The sequence below is a fragment of the Mus caroli genome, chromosome 3, assembly GCF_900094665.2.
Source record: "Mus caroli chromosome 3, CAROLI_EIJ_v1.1, whole genome shotgun sequence".
NCBI classification, from domain to species: Eukaryota; Metazoa; Chordata; class Mammalia; order Rodentia; family Muridae; genus Mus; species Mus caroli.
The window spans coordinates 62,461,382-62,467,381 of record NC_034572.1 but is presented as its reverse complement, the minus strand read 5'-3'; the positions used below and the strand labels follow the sequence as shown (position 1 = coordinate 62,467,381).

The 6,000-nt window shown below is 33.8% G+C and overlaps 1 protein-coding gene across 2 annotated transcripts in view; it reads right to left on the bottom strand.

The window, feature by feature from the left end:
• Positions 1-6,000, bottom strand: part of Smc4 (structural maintenance of chromosomes 4) — a 30,129-nt gene that overhangs the window by 19,020 nt on the left and 5,109 nt on the right. The gene's annotated exons all lie outside the window — the stretch shown is intronic.

The window sequence follows — 6,000 nt, the reverse complement described above, 5'->3', positions numbered from 1 at the left end:
GAATTTTTCTTTTTCTTTTTTTGGTTTTTCGAGACAGGGTTTTTCTGTATAGCCCTGGCTGTCCTGGAACTCACTTTGTAGACCAGGCTGGCCTCGAACTCAGAAATCCGCCTGCTTCTGCCTCCCAAGTGCTGGGATTAAGGGCGTGTGCCACCACTGCCCAGCTAAAAGAATTTTTCAAAAGGTTTCTTCATGAAGTGCAAGGAACCTGCCTGTTTATAGTTTCACTCTATAAAGCAATCTGATTTCTCTATAAACCTGGTGTGAGTTTAACAAGGGACCCACTTTATAAAAGATGAGTAAGTGTTCTGATTTTTTTCAACTGAGAGTCTAAAATGGGAAAGGAAATTATCTTTCCCTTTAAGTACCTTGATTAGGGACAGCAAATAGCACTGTGACATGCTATGCAAGAAATCTTCTGTTTGTAATCAATCAACTATAAACTGTAATTAAAATCTTTGATTACTTAAAAAGGAAAAAAAATCAATAAACAAAACCCTACAAGCAGCACCTAAGGCTGATTTCCAGGTAACTTATTAACTTGAATGAAGAAAATTCTGTAGCTTTTCTGTTCTGTAAGCATTGTAACAGCAAAGGACTAGGCAAGTAAGTGGGAGATGGGATGCTCAGGGACAGACTGTTTTTAGTCAAATGGCCAAAAAACAGAAATTACATATTAAGATATTTCAGTGATTCAATTTTTATCAATGTATGGGTCAACCTTAAAAATTAGACTCAATTGTACCAAAGAAAAAGAATTGCATTTAACATTTTAAAATTTATTCAATGGCAGGTGTACTTTGTTTTGATTTTTAAGACAGGGTTCTCTAAGTAGCCCATGCTGGCCTTGAACTTGAGCTCTGTCATTACCTACCAAGGATTTAAGGCACGTACCATCAAGCCATGCTAGCAGGTGCTTTTTTTTTTTTTTTATTTTTTTTTATTTATTATATGTAAGTACACTGTAGCTGTCTTCAGACACTCCAGAAGAGGACGCCAGATCTCGTTGCGGATGGTTGTGAGCCACCATGTGGTTGCAGGGATTTGAACTCCAGACCTTCGGAAGAGCAGTCGGGTGCTCTTACCCACTGAGCCATCTCACCAGCCCCCCCCCCTTTTTTTTATTTATGCAGGTGCTCTTTTTAACAGTTCTATACTGTATCATAATCTGACATCTAGTAGCACCAAGTTTAGAGTGAAATTGTAAACCAAAATGCCTATATGTCTGTTAGTCCTACAGTATATAGGTATTTATGCAGAGAGTACTTTCCTGTCAGTTCTCAAATCTTTGCATCAACAATTTAAGTTTAGACAGAATCCAAACCTGAAGTATGCTCAAAGATTTTAGTCACTGAGAACACATACTCTAATATATTTTCTAATTCATTTTGAGTATCTAAATGTCTACTTTGAATAAATAAAATAAGAAAAAATATGCCAAAAGAACTCACATTTGAGTCAAATGACCACAAGGTATTAAGTCTACCTTTTTTCAAATAATCGAAACCCGGGGTCCAGTGAAACCATACACACAAGTAAAAATATTTGAACAGTACCACATGTTTCTTGCCCAAACTATTTTTGGGAGGTTTATATAGTTATTAAGAAGCAATCTAGCTTGAGAGAAAGCACGGTAGTTGACTGTTTTTGTTATTTGCTCCTTCCAAAATAAGATGAAGGATGCAGTGCTGATTTCCTCCCACTCCAAGTTGTTGATTAAAGACAAGTTCATTTATGAATCAAAATATTCTATTTCAAGCCTCATGAGATAATGTTTTAAATTGTATTATAATGTATTCTTGTTTCTGTTTTCCTTTGAGACAGAGTCTTTCTCTGTAGCCCTCGCAGTTCTGGGATTGCTACGTAGACCAGGCTGTCCTTGAACTCACAGAAATCTGCTTGCTTCTCTGTCTTTTGAGTGCTGGGATTAAAGTCGAGCACCACTGCTCTGGCATTCTTTTAAACACTAAACAGTGAATGAATAAGGCATAGTTAGGTCTTTAATTAAAAGGACTTCTGTGGCTTAAAAAAATCATTTTATTATCCTATGTATGGGTTGTAGTGTTGGCAAGTATGTCTATGTGCCACATATGGGCAGTGGTCCCAGAGGACAGAAGAGAATATCAGATGCTCTGGGACTGAAGTCAAAGATGGTGGTAAGCTTCCAGGTGAGTCCTCTTAATTGCTGAGTCACCTCTCCAGTTTCTGCTGTGGCTTTTCAATGACAACCTAGAACTTTTCATGTAGTTTTAATCCTTAATACTACCTTCATGTGCCCAATCATTGGCTACTGTACGCTTTCTACTATTTCCACTTTATGCCATCTACTGTGGACTGACAGAAGGGAGTTTTCAAAAAGAACCTAGCTCATGTGAAATATTTTAAAGCAGTAAGATTAGTATATTTCTGAAATAATTTAAAAAAATTAAAAAAAAAATTGTATGTGTTTATATGCCCAAGTGAGTGCAGATGCCTATGGATCTCAAAAGGTGATGAATCCCCCAGAGCTGGAGTTACAAGGAGTTGTAAATTGGATGTTGACAACCAATCTAAGGTTCTCTGTAGTAATAGCAGTAACCCCGAAGATATCCTCCACCACCCAGAAAAAAATATCATCAATTTGAATTTAAAAGGGATACTCGTTCACACCAAGGTTACAAATCACAAACAGTAACAGATGTAACAGACATTTCATGTTGTTATGTCATACTTGAAGCTAGTAAAATTTTATATACCCTCACATGTGAGAGTGGTAGGGCTTAAAAATCTGAGAGGAAGTTGGGTATGGTAGCACATCCCCAAACCCAAGGAAAGTGAAATAAGTCCTTCTATTTTCACTAAAATACAGGTAGGGAAGGGGTTGAAGAAATGGCTCAGCAGTTAAGAGCACTTACTGCTTTTGTAAATGACCCAGGATCAATTCTAAGCACTGATATGGTGGCCCACAACCATCCAGTTCCAAGGGTTGTGATGTCTTTTCCTGACCCATCTTGGCACAAATCACACATGCGGTACACGTGAGTGATTGGAAAAACACGTGTATACATTATTAGACATCAAACCAAGAGCCTCATGTAGGCTAGATAATCACTCCCGCTGAGCAATATTCCATCCCCTTGGGCTTTTAAAAATTTTGCCTAAGTGACTTTCACTTTTCCTGCATTTTGCTGTACTATAAGTTAACTTCTATCTTCCTCAAGTACATTTTACTCTAATTTTTCTGCAAAAGGACAAGTAGCCAAATCTCTAACGTTAATATCTGTTTAGAGTATACAAATAAAAAAGAGAATGCTCTTGTGGTTAGTCCTCATATCTATTCTGTGTGCTTAGGACTCTCCTAGCTTGGTTTTCATAGCTGAGACACTGGATAAAATACCTTTGGAAAACTGAAGTATTATTACTATTAACTCAAAAACATTCTTTTGAAATTTAGTCACAGACTAACTTACTTTTAATTTTTCTTTATTTCTACAGATTAAGAGACTATAAAAATACATTTATATGTCAGGCCAACTCTAGAAGTCTATTAAAAATCATGAACAACTCAGTTCTAAGTTAACCCATTCTCCAAAGTAGAAAAGAGTAACAAAAATCATTTGCTTCATTTTGTTATAAAGGATGAAAAGCTATGGAACTAAAAATGGACCAAATCAAAACCCTGCTTTTTAAGGAATTTACAAACCCACTTTCAACACAGCAATGTATTAATTAACTTAGAAGGGTAACAGAAGCACACGATTATCATTTCTCTAACCCAAATGGAACAAAATCACCCACTCATGGAGCAAACCAGTAAAATCTAGTCTCTATGAAACATTACAGGCTAATAATAAAACCTTTCTTGCTTGGGCCAGTAAGTCTTAAACATCACAGTCTCTCCTGGAACATACAAAACTATGTAAACCAATGGTCAACCAACTATGTGACTTCTTGTTAAGTACACAATGTATAGCTGTCCATAAGGATAAGAAATAGCCTTTATGCCTTTTTAGACTAATCTTAGCACAGTGCCTCACTAGAAACATATTTAAATAGTGAAACCTGGATCTGGATACTATCAAGGCTTAAAGAAACATCAATCTATAACTAGTATAAAAGCCTCCATTTCTAAAATTTAGTTCATTTTAATATTTAAAAACTTGCTTTTTCTAAATTTAGATTACATATGATGTAATCATTATCACTGTCTCTGCATACTTATATCTTGGATGCTAATACTATGATAACTATCTTCAATTTTCTAGCCCCCCCTAACAAATGTTAGTGAAGAGAGAATGAAATAAAAGCTACAATATTACTTACCTTCCTTCACATGCTTTAAATCTTACTAGTTGAAGAATCAAAGATTTTGATAAGGAGCTAAGAAAAACTCAGAAACTACTTCCACTTTCAAATTTAATAGAATTCTGAGTTTTATCTAGTTGCTAAAGTTCTTATCTAAGTTCAACCAAATCAAACTAAATGTTAATTAGAATGTTTAACTTAGTATTCTTTGGAAAGAATATAAAAGTTTAATTGTGACAAGGGTTCAGTTAGGAGGACCAACAATCATCTTAAGTACTCTAGAAGCAGGCTTTAATATAAGCTCAACAACTTATTTATTTCTTTGGGAAATTATCAGCTTTCTTCATTAGCAAATTATGTAGAAGTAAATTGTACAAAAACTTTACAAGATCTAAAATATAGTCTATTTTGTACTGGCATAATAAAACTGATCTCAGAATAAAATAAAGCAAACAGCAAAGAATAAACCAAAGATTAGTATAATTCCCTGCAAAACTGTTACCACCATTAAATTTAAGATTATAAAGAAATACAACTTTTTATCCAGTTAATTAAGCCAAATTCCTGAAAATGGAAATCTATAAACAGTACAATTCATTTAAAAAACAAAGCAAAATACCTACAGTGGTATAAGATTACAGCTATATAAATCCAAATCTTATTTACACATATATCTGCAACTGATTCTTTTCAATATTTACTTTTAAGTAACAGTGGTTCACTAAAGTATTGTAAATGCACTGTTCTGATAGTTAAGGGGTATTCTAGAAAATTATCATTTGTCTTTTATACTGTGTATGCCTCAAATGATAATAATGCCTTAAGAATATAATGTGAAATTTGTGAAAAGTATGTTAGTGGGAACACTTAGTTACCACAACAGAACATTTTAAATCAAATTGAAACTCCCAACTTATTTTCATAATCAGTAGCACAAGATACACCGTACAAGGCACAGCTGTTATGCTCTGCATAACAATCTCTCTTTTTACATTTTACTTATGCTCTTAGTAGCCTGGGATAGTATTAAAAAAAAAGCCTTTAAATCAAAACAGCAATTTCATAATACCTAACAAGGCTAAACTAAAAAAAAAAAAAAAAAAAAAAAAAAGGTAGGAAAGACAAATTTTTCCTTCTGTTACACTAGCAGAATATACTTTTACTTCCATACTCACACTAAAAGTGGAAAAATAAACAAGCAAGCAAGCAAAAAGCAAGAAACAAATAAAATACAAGGTCTAATAAAAAAAAAATATACCAGGAACCTAGTGTTTATATTTCTAAGAGTTGACACTAACAGTATTGGTTTAAGAAATTAGGCCCTCATAAACAAATTAAATTCACCCATAGTAAACCTTTATGCAAGTATAATGTTAAAAATATTACATTAGGTACCCAGGAAAACTTGTTGTGATATCAAGTATATGGTTTTTATATTATTTTATATTTAAATATCAATAAACAAAAGGGAAGATTATCAAAAGATTTTATCTAAACTGTTGTCTTAAAGGGAAATAACAAACAGAAATGAGTTGCTATATCCCTGTCACACTAAAGCAGCACAATAATATTGGTGTTTAATATTTATTTCACTACGCCAATATTTACGTGCTGCTAGAGTGGAACAAGCATGTCAGATATCAAATACAATACAAATGTGATGGTACCATATAATCTTGAATGAATTTCCTTAAATTTCTAGAGCAGCAAATAATG